This window comes from Pelodiscus sinensis, chromosome 11, assembly GCF_052426305.1.
Source record: "Pelodiscus sinensis isolate ZL-2025 chromosome 11, ASM5242630v1, whole genome shotgun sequence".
NCBI classification, from domain to species: domain Eukaryota; kingdom Metazoa; phylum Chordata; order Testudines; family Trionychidae; genus Pelodiscus; species Pelodiscus sinensis.
In genome coordinates this window covers 49,737,260-49,753,883 of record NC_143062.1, presented here as the reverse complement: position 1 = coordinate 49,753,883, position 16,624 = coordinate 49,737,260, and the positions used below count along the sequence as shown (strand labels likewise).

Genomic DNA, 16,624 nt, shown 5'->3' with positions numbered 1-16,624 from the left:
CGCTGTAAATTATATTTCTTTGTTTTAGCCTCCACTGAGCTTCTATTATTTTAACTTTCACATTCTTTTTAGTTGTGAAAAATGATATATTTTCCTGTCATGTTGGCTCAATACACTCCTGAGTCAGTGCACTGAACCTCTACAGTGGAGAATTATGGGATCAGTTTGGTACTGTCATAAATGCTGGGATATGAATTTTAAGAACAATGTGATAGATTTTCAAGCTTTAGTTACACTACACAAAAACTTGCCTCAATAATAAAGGATCACGAAAGTCCCCAGAAAGCAAGAAAAAAAATCAGATCATGGTTTAGGCAGGGGCTGTAGGCATTTTAAAACACAGCACTATTTATAGCTGTATAGAATCACACTTAAAAGAGTGAAATCTGCAACTCTTGCTACCGGATTCGACCAGTAGGGAAACAAGACTAAATGAATAGCATATGAGAAAGCAAGATTCAGAAACTACACATTTTAGGTTCAATTTAGTGAAAGGGTGCAAACCATCCACCAGTGATTCCACACAGAGTGTCTTAATTATACAAAAGAAAATTTATTTAGGCTAAAGTTTGCCTAAGAATCTAAGTGATTTAGGAGCCTGTCACATTTTGAAAGGTACTTTAGGGGCACATGTACAAAAGTATCTAGCAGTTTTTGACAATCCCCTCGGGCACCTTACTGAATCTTTAGACACATAAATACCTTTACTAAATCTGGCCCATCAGCACTAGTGAGTCCACTGAAAGTCAAAGGGACTTATGCTCCCACATCTCTTCTGAAATTGGAACTTAGGTGTGTAAATCATGTAGGCAGTTTTAAAAAATGTACCCTTAGTCAGCAACAGATAAATATCATCCTATGCAATTTTTTAAACTGATTTGGTTTGCTGACAGAAAATTCAACTTCAGGTCCTAACTAGAAAGTTTTACACCAGTTCCCAGGCCACACTTGGCCCAGGAGACTGCATACTGGCATATCGGTCTATGAAAACCAGTTGCTAGAACGATTCCCTTTAGATGGATTAGGGCTAATCTTGAAACTGGCACTATATGAAGATGCATAATGGACATCCTCCCCCTGCCTCCAAGTTAAATAGCTAGCAGCCTCCATGAGTGCACAATCTGGGAAATAAACCAACCCTTCACAGCTTTGTAGTTGTATAGGGTTTTTTTGGCTGGATAGGCTCATTTGTTATCCCCACCTCAAACTCAACTATTTGTTACTTAAAGAATTATAAAAGCGGCGAGGAGTCCTGTGGCACCTTATAGACTAATCGAAGTGTTGGAGCATACGCTTTCATGGGCAAAGACCCCCTTCGTCAGATGCATGTTTTACAAGCCCTCAGTCAGTGCATTGGCACTATACCCTTGCATAGTCTTCCAGAAACACAGGAATTCCCTCAGGAACCATGCCCTGGAATATAACTAGAGTTTCACCACTGGAACAATGCACAATGTGCTCCATGCTGCATAGTGTCCGCCTCTCAAAGGGAAGCTAACACGGTGTTAGGTGCTAGCCTGGAGCAGTTCCTGAATTCTTTGATGGCAAGGACTGGCCCTGTGCCAGAACTGATATAGGGGCATAAGACTAGAAAGTGCCATGTGTCCGCTCTCCTACTGCATACCCCACTCAGAAGCAGAGATATGCTGGCTTAAGATGCAATAGCTACTCTTCATTGTTTCGAGGGGCAACAGGTTAAGCGCGTTACTAAAACAATTCTTTTAAAAAAAAAATCTTAACATTGTATCCTGATAAGTAAAGTCCTGCGGATCCCCAAGAGAAAGTAAAAATGGAAAAAATCTATTAGATTTGAGACTTACAAATTACACTTAGTGCTCCTTATACTGGCTCGTCAACTGCACTTAACCAACAAAAGCTGAGGTACCAGCACTGATTACTGTGGTGCACAAATAAAATTGTGGTAATATGTTAAAATACTGTAAATTGCTGTGGTTTTAGCAAAATCACTATTTCAATTACAGTGCTATTTAAAATACAGGAAACGTGTCTGTATTTACCATATGTATTTGAAAGGATCACAATGATGGGGGAAAGTATTTTAAATAATTGAATATTAATTAGAATTAAAAGGCCACAGGTTCAAAGCTGGGCACAAGGGCAAATCTTAAATGCATATGATTCAGTTTTAAATGCAAAACACATGCACACAACTTAATTAAATTTTTAATCCCAAGTTCTTTCCCACTTTCTTCTGCATATGGACATGCAGGATTCAATGGGTAGAAAAGTCTGAGAAAAGGGCAACATTTTGCAGAACTCTCATTTATCTTTGGTCCCCTCCAAAAAATATTCCTTGCCAAAGGACACCGTATATAAGATTCAGTAATTAAATCTCATAGCTTTCCTTCTTTTCCAGGTTACACTTGCACACATATTAATTTACTTGTTGAAAGCTTTACAATACAGATAACTACATGTCATATGTCAGGTTTCTTTTGCTGAGGGGAAAAAAATAAAACAATTTTCCAGTAAAGCTGATCAAGCTTTTTCTTTTGGAGATGCATTTGCAAGTTCTTTGGCCTTTACTACACAACAAGGGATTTATATTACTGTGCTTCTCCCATCACACCCACCTTCCTCAATCCCTCTAGGAAACTTGAATCGTCAAACAGAACATAGAGGTAGCGTCATTTAAAAATCACAAGGACACAGCAAGTTTCTATATCAAAACATGCCTTGGAAGCTATTTTGTAATGTAATTTCTCACTGTACCAAGGGGGGAAAATTCAGAATATGGATGATTAACCCAAAATATTTTAATAAAATAGTAGCTGAACTAAATTAGTATAACTGCCAACAGCAGTCACAATGACAGTCCTTCCTAGATGATTTAGACACAGTGAGCTAAAAACAGAGAAAAAAGAAAAGAAAAATAACACTTTAAAAGGACACCTTTGGTTATCAGAGAAACTTCTTGCTTTTTTCTCTGCCTACGGTATCCTTCTGGTATTAGTTCTGCCTGTACATTTGCTTCTCTGTAATATTCTCATCCCTAATAAGATCAGAGAAAATGATTTATTCCACCCCCAGACTTCCTACGTTTGAACGTCATCCTATGGGACACTGGATTTCTGAATTGCTTTCGGCCATCTGATATTACATTACTGCAGCCTTCCCGAGAAGGAGCCAGAAAAATCAAAATAATTACATTAATGTTGGGAATCAAAGTTTATTGACTTTCCCTTGAGCTATGATACCAAAAAAATGGTTACAAAAGTTGCCATCTTATTTAATATCACCTCCTCCTCCCTCTTTGCACTTTTCAAAATATCTTTTGAAAACATTCTCAAAAAACATTCTCAGAAAAGTTTTTGATGTGTAGCAATTCAATAGCATATCAATTGCCTTTTAAAGGCAGCTAGTTTTCATCATCTCTTTTAAAACTCTAGTTCATTTGAATATTGAGGGTATATTTTATTTTATCTCCCTTTCCCCATTCCTCCTTGTCACTGCCTGGGGAAGTACTGGAAAACTCTGTCATTTGAACCTCCTCACTCCTTTCAAGGGTGTTGTACATTGGTGTATATTCTTAAGCAAACTGTTGTCCTCATTTCAACATTTTACGCATGCTCTCTTTTTTGTGGGTGTCACAGCGCAAAGTTAATTTGAATACAGCTACTGCTACCACATGTAACTGGCAACTGCTTTGGGCCCTCATGGTATCATGGTAACTGGTTCTGATGATTTAATGTTTGTAACTTTCTATTGTACTGTTGGAGCGTTTCAGGGGGTGATATGTGTGGAATCAGATGAGCAAGAATTTCACTTCTTCGACTTTCACTCAAGCTCAACTAAAGTAATTGCTTATTCCTGAGTAATAGAAACAGTTATATTTCTAATTGTCTTTGGAATCTCTTTTCCATATACTCAATAACACTTCTTTCCCAGAAGTTCCTCTCTTTTTCTGGAACTGTTTTGTCCCAGGTTCCAGGGAGCACCTTGACACAGATAACTGAAAATTAATAATTTAATTCAAGTTTAACATAATTAAATCAACTGCAGCAATTCATAAAAGGACTCATTGGGTTTCAAAACACGGAATGTTTCTAACAAAAATTAATCAATAAATAATTATCATTAACTTAACTATTTTCTTTTCGAATAAGCAATTTCCTGAGTACTTGCTCTCAAATCCCCGCCCCCAAAGGTTCTGAATGGCTAGGTGGTCTGAGTAGCTGACTGGAAACCAATCATGCTTTCTAATCCTAATAATTCAGGCTTTTCAGTCAAAGAGTCACTTTGAAGCCCACCTGTTGCTATAGTACTCCTTCCATATTGGTGAAAAAGCACCAGTAACACTTACGCATTTGGAGAGTGGGAAGCATACAAAGCTTCCCAGATCCTACGAAGGATAAAAAAGTGGAATCCACCACAATGTTCTCTGTGAATAAGTATATGTAAATTAAATTGTAAGTAGCATCTGAATGAGCTCTCCCTTGACATCTAGAAATGAGCTGGGCGAGAAGACTTCAGGAACAGACCAAGTTTGCATAAACATACCTACTTCGCCTAGCTGCAAGGTTTGATAGAGTTGCTTTGCCGAAGTGATCACTTTTGGCTAGAGTGGGGTTACAAATCACTTTCAGAGCAGTACCTCAGCCTTCAGCAATAGTCAAGCTCAAAATGTGAAGACATATGCCCCTCTGGCCAATGCCTTGAGAGCTAGCATTACAAGTTCAAACACAGACTCTGACTGTTGAAAGTAGGTACCCGTGGGAGCTCCTAATGAGAAAGTGCTGCAGGAATGCAAACTGGTCAGCACTACACTGAGCTGATGCAACAACTCAAGGCATTGGATATCACCAGATGATCAAGGATCTATGTTGAACATATTATCGTACATCAGCAATACGAGAAGAGCCAGAGTGCTGCCGAGAAGCAAAATCGGGGAGGGTAAATGAAATATTTCTCAGATGAATTATATTTACTGAGAGGCAACCCATTTTAAATTCTCAATTACTGAAGAACAATCTATATTCATTGCTAAATCTGCTTTCCACAAACTACTATTAGTATAATTTTTTATGAGTGATGTATCCAAATATTTGGATGCTAGTGTGTTACATTATTGCCTTTATTAAACTTAATTTGGGATACTGCAGATTATATACTATGTGTATTTTAAGATTTGTAAATCAAACATTGTACTTTTGGATAATTTAAGCATTATACCCAGATGCATAGAAATTAATTCCTTCTTGTGTATTAAATAATGTTAACATTAACTTTAATATTAGAGTTAAATGACATGTTGTTATCCTTACTGTATGTGTAAAGGGCAGAACTTACATAGCCTGTCCTGATTGAGGGCATCACCCTAATCAGAACTTCACTTGCTAAGCAAGGAGCAGAGAAGCCAAAAACCAGCCAAGTAAAAGAAACAGAGAAGGGACAGATGTTCCTACCTGCAGGTGTCCAGGTTGGAGCACCCCCACCCACAGCACACCTACAAAGCCAATTTCCCCTGCCTCTGACATCCACATTTTCACATCAGAAGTTATGAATGGGACAGATCCAGCCCACTTAATTAGCTTCATTAACATAAATCCTACAACTGACAAGTACTTTTTTTGCTGTAATATACACGTTGGATTCTGTTATTTCCACTTCAACTCATGTCATGAAGTGGGTCTTATCCACGAAAGTTCATGAGCCTATATATTTATTAATCTCTAAGGATTACTAGTTGTTTTTAAAGTTACAGACTAACACAGCTGCCCCTCTGAGACATATTAACATCCCTCGTTTGTGATATGCTGATGTTTAGATAATTATGACTGCAAGAGATCAGTAGACACCCCTTCATAAGTATATATGAAGCCCATTCAGCATCAGTTTAACACATTAGAATAGAAAAAACTTAAAAAACAACTAATAGTCCTGCAGCACCTTAGAGACTAACAAAAAATGTAGATGGTATCATGAGCTTTTGTGGGCACAAACCTATTCCGGCCAAGATGAAGTGCCCCTCACCTGTGGCAGGTGGAAGGGCTGCTTCAGCTCCCGCTTGTTAACCATTAACACCCCTAATTAGCAAACTCAAACTTAAACAAACCCAAAACAGTGTGTGTTTTGTACATCTTTAATTAAAACCAACAACTAAACGCAGCAACCTTTTCTGAGCAAGACTGGTAAATCTGTGGCTTTAGAAAATCTGTTCATTATTTATAGAATTTTTTCCACCAAACTAAACAACAAAGCCAGAAAAGGATATGTAGAAATAAACCTATTGATTTTCTTTTGCATTCTCTTCCCCATAAATTCAACAGTTTTAATAGAACATCAAAATAAGTTCATTCTGGGAGTGACTATCACTTAGAATTGAATTTAAAGTTTATTTAATAGCATTTGAAATAAGCTCGAATTCTTACCAACCTTTCAGGTAAAGTGCATTCATTTGCCTTGGGTTAATGCTATAATTATTGATTTGCAACTTAACTTTGAAAAGTATAAAATGGCCCAAAATTAAAGCGGTATAAATAACTAAGGATAAAAGTACCACAGTATGTTGAGAGAATTTATGTAAACATGGGAGCTCAATGAGATAATGGAAAAATACTGATCTTTCTGACATGATATACTGATTATACAGCTTAAGGCAAAACAACAAAATCATAATTCCCTGTGTAATAGAAATCAGTAACTACACAATGTAGAAAGAGGTGAATTTGATGTTCATCAATATGTTTTAGTTGCCCAAATATTTGTTTATAATGTAAACACAATTAAAAAGAATTTGTATTTCTATATTTACAGAACTCAGTATAAAAATTCATTGAAATCAATTAAATACAGTGAAACCTCTTAATAGTCTGTGTTGGGATACTGTGCCGGTTGTTAGCCGATTCATCAAGACTTGATCTAAGTCATGTGCGTACTTTAAGATAAGAATATATCCTCCACAATGTGCAGTGTAGAATATTGTTATTTAGTACCAACTTGAATAAGTAGCTACTGCCTATGACCAGTTGCTAGTTTTCAACATTAATAACAGAGCATTTGGTGAAAGAAAAAAAACATAACAAGGATATGAAAAAAGCTGCCTTTACTTGCTATCTTGCAAAGAATCCAGTTTTGCGTGCTTCAACTCTGACTTCCCAACCCATTCATCCTCACTGAGATTCCTACCTCAGTCTGCCTCTCTGTGATTCTTACAATAGGCAGAAACTGATGCTAGTAAATTGGGGTGGGCAGAGGGAAGGCATATCAACCACAGAGTTCCTGGATGGCAGCTGGAGCAATGTCTGTTGGCGCTCCACATGCTGGGTCTGGTTCTACTGGTAACATCAGCAGAAAGTTCAGCAGACCCTTTCTTCTGCTGGAAAATGAAGGCAGAGCTTTTTGAAAACCTAAAAGCAAGTTTCAACTTTAAAAATAAACAAAAATGCCGATATCTGTTTAATGAATCATCCCTTATTTATGGAAAACGTAACTGTTCATATAATAGTGCAAAATGCTATAATTTTAAATAGCATATTTGCTGTAGTTTGAATTTTTACAATATGAATTATATTTTCATAAAAGAGGGGCATTATGAGATCCCAAGCATGGTTGTATTAAACACACAATTGGTGATCGTAATTTCAGTTATAGAAATGCCTCAGTTGTGCAACACTGAAGAAACTTTTAGCTGTAAAATGGAATTTTCAATGACTCAGACCAACTTTTTATGTCAATAGAATACAATATAAAAAGACAGTATTAGAAAAGATCTCTTTATTTGATTTGTACTGAGAGTTTAAAACTGCAATTTCAGAAATGTTTGATAAAGAATGTCTTTTTTTTATTGATTGGCATTATTAACCTCTTGCCAGAGAATCGTTCTATTTGATTTAGTTACAACACATCTCACATCTGCAGTAATATATGCTGTCCCTGGTCCTGCTCCTGCCAAAAAGCCTCTTGCCAATAGAATAATACATTTCAGTGGCTATTCCTGTATAAATATTTTAAATAAATAAATGTCAAGATAAGTAAGTTACCTGCTGGGAATTATATTGCCATTTTTTAACTGTAATTGAAGATATTAAAACCTTCTTTTAAAAATAGCAGCTAGTCCTTTCATGCCTAATGACAAATAAAACCACTGAGAAAGTAACAGAGAATTTGTTTTTGAGGGCAGCTTTGGGTCTCCTTCTGTTTAAGTTTCCTAGTTGTAAAAGACAGATTTAGACCCAGGCTTGAGCCTGCCAGATATTGCAGATGGGCAGGTCTGAATGTGTTAGGTTTTTCTATTCAGTACTTGATGCAGCAGGCATTTAAGTTTGCACTTAAGCCCCATTTAAGTCAAAAGCTTTGCTGAATGAGGGCCTTACAGATCTTTTAATGAAAAAAATTTACTGTCAAGATCTCCAAATCATGCTGATAGCATATAGTATTTACCTAAACCTTATTTTTTAAAAACCCCTACATATATATGAAATAATGCAGAACTATTTTAATCGACTGAGAAACTCCCAGAACAGATTCTATTTGTTTGAGAGACTTGATGACATCCACAAGAGAAACTAAGTTTTTTTCCCCATTTAAATAACGAGATGCAACTAACTTGAATTTTGAAAAGTACAAACTCTTTCAGAACATAGACTTTCATTACTGATCTTTTAAAATAAAAAGCAATTGAAGAATTTTTAATTAAAATAGAAATTATAATTTAATTCTCATTTTTATATAAATTATTTATTTATAGAATAAAAATCATTTGGGCATTTCTACGCAGCAGATACAACTTGCAGACATATACTACTTCCAGTACAGCAAGTACTCTGCTGTCACACATATCAGGCATTAGTGGATTTTTCGTGTTTAGCACAGTGAATATAACACCAAACATTTCTCACAAGACTGATAAGTTTGCCTTTAATGAGAACAACCTAGACCAAAAATTATTAGAAAAATATCAGCATCCCCAATGGGCTTTGAAACAATCTAATTAGGTAACCCAATACTATACTTTGTCAAAAACCTCTGACAACCTAATAACCAGATTGTCATCAGAAAGACGTTGAAAAATGATGTTGTGTTTTCTAGCATTAATATACTACATCTTTCTGTGCCACTTTCATACAATAAAAATGTTGCTGGCATTTCATTGGTGTGGAAAGATATTTATTGAAATTATTCTTTTCCACTTGAGAAATGGGAGGTTTGGCACACTGAGTTTAACTTAAACTCTAATAAGAGCTCTTAAAAACCAATGCCTAATTTCAGATTTGGAACCTGATATACTGTTCTGTGAAAAAATGTAAGCATTTGACATCAATAAACTATAAATTTTGTCTTCCCAAGAAGAATAATTCAACTGGCATTAACTGCAGTATTTCAACCTTAAAATCAAGTAACCATACATTTCAGATTCTAAGATAAGATAAAACAGGAGTTACAGACATGGCACTAAAAGAATGGTTATGGCATTGTGAAATAATAATAGACTGAGCATTACATAGGAACAGCCATGCTGGGTCAGACCAAAGGTCCATCTAGCCCAGTATCCTGTCTTCTAGCAGTGGCCAATGCCAGATGCCCCAGGGGGAGTGAACAGAACAGGGAATCATCAAGTGATCCCCCTCCCTTCACTCATTTCCAACCTCTGACAGAGGCTAGGGACACCATTCCTACCGGTCCTGGCTAATTAGTACTGATGGACCTAACCTCCATCAATTTGTCTAGTTCTTGTAAAACAGTACTTCCAGATTAAATGAGCAATTGCAAGAAGTGTTGCACCACTCCTGCTAAAAACAAAACCTCTGGGAGTGTAAACTTGAGAGTTCCTTTCCATCCTAATAGTTATGCATATTGCTTTGTGTCATTTAGATGGCAAAGCCCATAAAATGTCCAAATAAATGTTTTGCGCCTACATCTTCATCCCACCCAAATAACACTGCTATACTCACAGAACACTATTCTTGGCATAGGTTGAATCTCTAATATCCTTTGAACCTCCTGGGTGAGAAATAAGCATTTTATTCCAGTTTTCACAACATATAAGACGACATCTTATGTTAGACCTGCCATCAAGATATACTGAACTTTAAAACCTAAGGTGCCACAGAGCTACTTGTTTTTAAAATCATGTAATTTGTCATCTTCTTTTCCCCATCCCCTACTTCCATTTAAATTCTGACATGATTTTAGAAGTTACTATCCAGAGAACTCATAAAGCGGAGCTAGAAATAAACATTATATACACAATCGTAAAATTATAATCTCAGTTTTCAAGCAGTATAATGCAGTAATCTCTAGCTCTAGAGTTTGAGACACTGGCTGCTAATATTTTGTGGAAAATACTTTTGAAAAGATGATTAATTAAGGAAGAAGTATAGCTATCCAGTCATTCATTCTGTACTAGTATTCAAAAAGAAAAAAAACCCTCACCCTGTGCCTGGGAGTGACAAGTATTCTAGTTCTCTTGGCAACATGTCCATTATTTACAACAAGTGATTCCTGTAACCCCATTCTTGTACACAAAACATGAAGGAGAATCCAAATGTACATACCCATGGATCTTTCTTTCTTGGGGATTATCTTTGTCCTAAGGATATGATATTATCTTTGTCCTAAGGATATCTTTGTCCTAAAATGGCAATATGTACAATGTACTAATGCCTGTGACAAAAGTCACTTCTCCCCCCACTGTCTATCTCTGAGAAAATGATTCAGTTCTCAGCAATTTTAATCTGTATATATAACACAAGATTAAAAAAATCATAGTGAGACTTCAACATCAATTCACTGCACTTCATGTATAAAAGCTAGGAATATAGCAGCAAACCATTATAAATGATAAACAGAAGGAAGGATTATGTCATTGGACTAATCAATTAATCCTAAATGTGCATGTGTGGTAAGCGTATCATATCAACATATGTACTACCGAACTTTGGCCATTTTTTCTTCATTTTCTCCATTTCTTTCACAGAGGATCCTTCATAGTGGTGTCTGATGAAACACCCACTGGAAATGGAGAGAGCTCTTAAAATGATATAATGTTCTAAGTTGCTGTACAAAGGAACCTTGCCAAGGCAACTACTGTTAATATTGTGTAATTTCTTTTGCCCAGTCACCACACTGTAAGAAAAATCTCTATGCTGGCAGCAAGGCATGAAAAATTGCTATCTTGATTTCTGAAGGAATGTACTTATGGGGAGGAAAATCTGCTGTTTTCCAAGTACTTTTATATTCGAACTCTATCTTAGAATTGTTTTCCTGCCCATGTTATTGATTGGATTGAGAGCCATATACAGCACTATTCTCAGTCCACAGCAAAACTCCCCCGCCACCATTACTGCTGCTGGAGTTGACTAAGGGCAGCATATAGCCTTTGAGTAGTACAGCTCTCCATTTTGTACACAGAAAGATGTGATAGTCTTTAAATGCTTCATCTTGAAAGCAAGAGCTTTGGAAAAACAACTGCTTTTAAAAAACACTTTGTCACTGAATATGAAAGATACATGTTCCAAGAAAAAGAATTTTGACACAGGCATGCTATTTTGATTGGGTCTAGGACAGGTAGGTTCCCTAACTGACAAATTTCAGAGGATACATATTTGAAAAAAGCAAAACACAAATTTTGACTTTATATTTCCATTAACAATGTGAAAGAATTCATCATGAACATAACACATAGTTTTCATATATGTTATCCCTCAATTCTCAAAACAAGAACAAACACATTTCCTCCCCTTAGGAAAAGGATTAGGAAGGAATGATATTTTTTTCCTTCTGTGAAGCATGTGTTTATAAGCTTCCCTTTTGTAGCATTTATGGATTCATTCAGAGCTATGGTTAAGCTGAAGCAAAGCAATTTGGCATGCTTGCTTTTCTTTTTATCTGGGAACGCAAAAACAGTCCACAAAGTCTGGATTGACCTTTAAAAAGTAAGTATTTATTGGAGATGCTAGTGGCTTACTGATTGTGTTCAGTAAGAGGGAACCTAAATTTGATCAATACCATTATCAACAGCACATTACCCTTACTCAAGAATCGTTTTTGAATTGTACTGCTGATAAGATAATATGACTGGCATTCCGTAAATATAACCAACTAGATCATTTAGACACATCAATAACATACAAATGGTCTATCTGCACATACCTCACTTTCCAGGATAGATACCTGCACGGGCACCCCCTTCAACTCTTGCAGAATCACATTACCTCTTCACCAAGTTCCATAGCTTCCTTTTCCAGGGGCCCTAGAACCCGTTCACCATTGCCGGGGTCTTGCTCAGCACCTGCAATGCCAAGGTCTTGTCCAGTTCCTGGACCTTTTGCATCTTCAGTATCGGTGCAGATGGTACCATAGTTTGTGAGGTTCATAGTTTTGGTTCTGCAACCGATGCAGCCCCGGGGCACGCAGTGCAGGAGGTTCATGGCTTATCTCTTGTGCTGACTCTGGGAGATAGGGAACGAGCTGGAGAGACCCTGTTTTTAGCTGGTGGCTTAGATGAGGGGGAGCTTGCCCGTTTCTTTTGTTTACTGTGGGTCTCTTGCCGAGTACTCCTCTCCGTGGCTAGCTGGGGCTCGAGAGCTTTATCAAAGAGGAGCATCCTCAATCTGAGCTCCCTGTCCTTTTGCACCCTGGCTGTGAAGCTACAACAGAGCACGCATTTCTGAGGGACATGCGCCTCACGCAAGCACTAAATGCAAGACCTGTGGCTATCTGAAGCGGGCATTGGGTCATGACACTTGTATTTCTTACAGCCGGGTGAACCAGGCATTTTGTCTGGTTCCTTCCTGCAGCACTATCTTCTTTCTGCTGTCTTTGTGGTTTTTTCTGTTTTGTTTTATGTGCTTCCATGGAGCTTTTTTTTTTTTTTTAACTAAGTTTGTCTTGGTGTTGCCTTGCTGGCATGCAGCCTCTCGCTGCCATATTAAGCTTTCAAAAACCTTGTGTTTAATTTGCAGTCTTCTCTTTCCTTCTGCGAGGGGGCCGTCGTTGGGCCCAGTTTCGCTGCAATCTTCCTCAACACCGTTGAGGAAAAACTATTTAAATGAGGGAAAAAGGTCTTTTTTTTAAAACAACTTAGAACACCACTTATAAACTGACTAACTAAGTAAGTAAACTCTCTTCTCATACACAGGAATGCAAAGGAGAGGAGAGGGATCGAACTCCGTCTACAACCGAGGGTGGTACGAAGGAACTGAGAGGAGTCGGGCTGCGTGCGTGAACTCCAAGGGTGCCCATGGCACACGCCCCTGCCACGCATGCACAGCCCCACCAGATACTGCTGAAAAAGTCTCCAATCTGCAGCGCTGGGACAAGCCCAACACCAACAGTGGAGCACCAATGGGGACATCACTCGAAGAAGAATAACTGGCTCTGCAGTTGTAATGCTGAAAAAAGGATTGGGGGGAAATAGTGGTTCAGCAATTCAGTAGAAGCCAAGGTAAAAGGGAGTCAGTGCATCCCAGTGTAGCTCTCTGGCAAGAAGTGGGAGGGGTGGCGTGCTCCCAGCCTGGGTCCCAGGGCTTCCTGCAGGCTGCTGCACTAAGGAGAAGGTAGCCAGGCCGGTGAAAGGGACTGGCTCTAGACCCCAAACCCCTTCCCTGGGTGCCATTTCAGGAAGGGTACTGCAGTGGCACTTACTGGGTCCCTGCTGCTTTTCTTCTCTTTCTCCCTGCTGTCAGGGAGCAAGGGGAAAGTGCACAGTATGCTGCATTCCTCCTCTGCCCCTCCCTTAGGCAGCTGGGAGTGAGAGGAATATATACAGAGACGCTCCCAAAATGGTGCTCTTGCCCCCTCCTCCTGCACTCATCTCTACATACACCCAGCCACCTGCCCTGAACCCCCTTCCCTGACTCCTGCATTCTCATCCCCACCCTGCTCTGCGCCTCCCCATCTCTCCAGCCTCCTGCCCCGTTTCCCCTTACCCCAATCCTTGGCCCTGAGTCCCTCCTCACACCACCAACCCTGACTTCTGCACACACACCCCACAGTCCTAGTGCCTGCCCTGACCCCTGAAACGCCCCACATTCCCAAACCTTGACTCCTGCACTCCCACACTCCCACCCCCCTACCCTGAGCCCCTCTTCATACCCCCTAACCATGACTCCTACAGCCCTCACACCCTCAGCCCCATTCCCTGAACTCCTCCTCATCCCCAAGCTCCTGCCCTGACTCCTGCTACCCCCCCCACATTCCCACCCCCTTCCTGAGCCCCCCCCCCCCACTCTCATTTCTTACAGATACTGTCATATTGCACACACCCCCATTCCCATACCTGGAGTCCCCACCCTCCAACACAGGGCTGCAAGACAATAGTACCTGTAAGAAAGTTACTTTCACCTCAGAATAGAGGCCAACAATGTGATATACCCACAAAAGAGTCTAATATCATTACAGAATATATCAGGAGTGTTACATATAAGACATAGGAGGTAATAATTCCATGCGACTCGGCTGACATAATGTGTCAAGTTCTGGGAACCATGCTTTTGGAAAAGTGCAAACAAACTGTAAAAAGTCCAAAGCACAGCAATAAATTGACAAAAGATTTAGAAAACCTGATCTATGAAGAAAGGTTAAAAAACTGGACATGTTTAGTCTTGAGGAAAGAAGACTAAGGAGGGACCTGATAACAGTCTGCAACAGCCCTTAATGTTTTGGCAAGAGGATAGGGATCGACTGTTAGAGCCCTGTGCAGATACACAATTTTATATCTGCGTTTGCATCTCTTTCTGCAAACTGAGCCATAGATATCCACATCCATATCCGTGATGCAGATACTCATGGATATCCACAGATTTGCAGGGCTCTATCTATCAATTATTTTCCATGTGCACTGAAGGCAAGACTAGATATAGTCAGCTTAATCTACAGCCAGAGATTCTGGTTAAATATGAGGAAAAACTTTACCATAAGAGTTAAGGATGCGAACAACTAGTCGACTATTCAATAAGCAAATGCTTATTGGATAGTCAACAGGTTAGTCGACTAGTCACTTCCCTCCTCTCCCCCCTTGCTGCCTCTATCAGAAAGAGGCAACAAGGGGGGGCAAAGAAGAGGTGCTTCAAAGCATCAGCATCGCGTGGAGTCTAGCACCAGATCCCAGGCTCCACACGGCGCTGCCACTTTGAAACGCCACATAGAGCCTGACGCTGGGCTCCCTGCAGAGTTTCAAAGAGGCAGCACCGCATGGAGCCCAGAGTCAGCTTGGGACTCAGAATCCCAGCTGACCCCAGGCTCCATGCAAAGCCGCCACTTTGAGATGCCACAGGGAACACGGGGCAGCGGGGGACTGCTTGAGTTGCCCGCTGGCCACATGCTCCCCGCAGTGCTTTCACCTTTGAAGTGCAGCAAATCGACTAATTGATGTCAATTGCAAATAATCAAAAATGTACATCCCTGGTAAGAGTGGTTAAGTACTTGGAATAGGTTTCCAAGGAAAGTTGTGGAATCTCCATTATTGGAGGTTTTAAGAACCAGTTAAACAAACAACTGACAGAAATGGTCTATGTTTACTGGGTCCTGCCTCAGCCCATGGTCCTGGACTAGACGAACTCTCTAGCCCCGTTTCTCTGATTTACATCATCAGTAGATAGTTTCCTCGGTTATGGCAGAAGTTACCAGGAGATACTGCATTTTCAGAAAGTGCCTTAGCGGGGCGTGGAGAAAAGTGTTGTGGCTCACACTTGGGCCCAACCAATCACTGTCTCCTACAAAAAACCTTTCTTCCTCCCTGCTCAGCCTCCAGGAAACAGAAAACCCTTGGCTGCTCAGGAATACGGTAGTAACTGAGGGCACTGTGCTTGGCACCTAGGTCAGATCAGCTCTATGGTGAAGAGTGAGTTGTGGGGCAGGATTAGGATAAGAAAGATCCAGAGGTACAAAAGCAACTGAGAAGGAAAAAGTGAGAGAGATGGAAGCCAACTTCACTCATCTCCAGTCCTCATCTTACAACCCTAAAGACAAGTATACAAAGGGTTAAAGCACAGGTGTTTGGTTCAGAGGTTACTTATCACTTGTGATACAGCAGCTGCCACCAAAGTAACTATATACAGCATTTGCTTAACAAACATAAGATTAAGCAGGTGCAAGCAGCTATAAACCCATAAATTGCAGCTGACATATATAAGTAAGAACAGATTTTTTTTCCCTAAAAAGTTTTCCTTTTAAAAAATACATTTATCCACCACAAAAATATTTGTTCCAATTTGTTGGCAGTTTTCTATCTATAAACAGTGAACTACAGATATAAACATTAAAAATCAATTTACCATATCATAAAATGTTAATATGCTCAGAAAAATAATTAAATTTCACTCACTGACATGCATCTGACGAAGTGGGTCTTTGCCCACGAAAGCTTATGCTCCTACACTCCAGTTAGTCTATAAGGTGCCACAGGACTCCTCGCTGCACTCACATACTATGCCATTAAAATACATCCATTTCTTCCATATTATACAAATTTACTGTTGCACAAATGTTTTCACAGTTGACCACAGTGGTTTACAATAGACAACATTGCAAGACAACAATAATTTAAAATCTCACTGCATAATGTGTTGAATTTCTAAAACTGCCTTTTATGTTGCAGGCTGATTTTTATCCCTGTTTTTACCGTCAGTTCTTATTAAAGGGACAGAAGAAACTCTCAGAA

At 39.2% G+C, this 16,624-nt stretch overlaps 1 protein-coding gene across 12 annotated transcripts in view; it reads right to left on the bottom strand.

The window, feature by feature from the left end:
- FHIT (fragile histidine triad diadenosine triphosphatase) overlaps positions 1-16,624 on the bottom strand; it is a 1,114,957-nt gene that overhangs the window by 1,057,581 nt on the left and 40,752 nt on the right. The window lies entirely within an intron of this gene.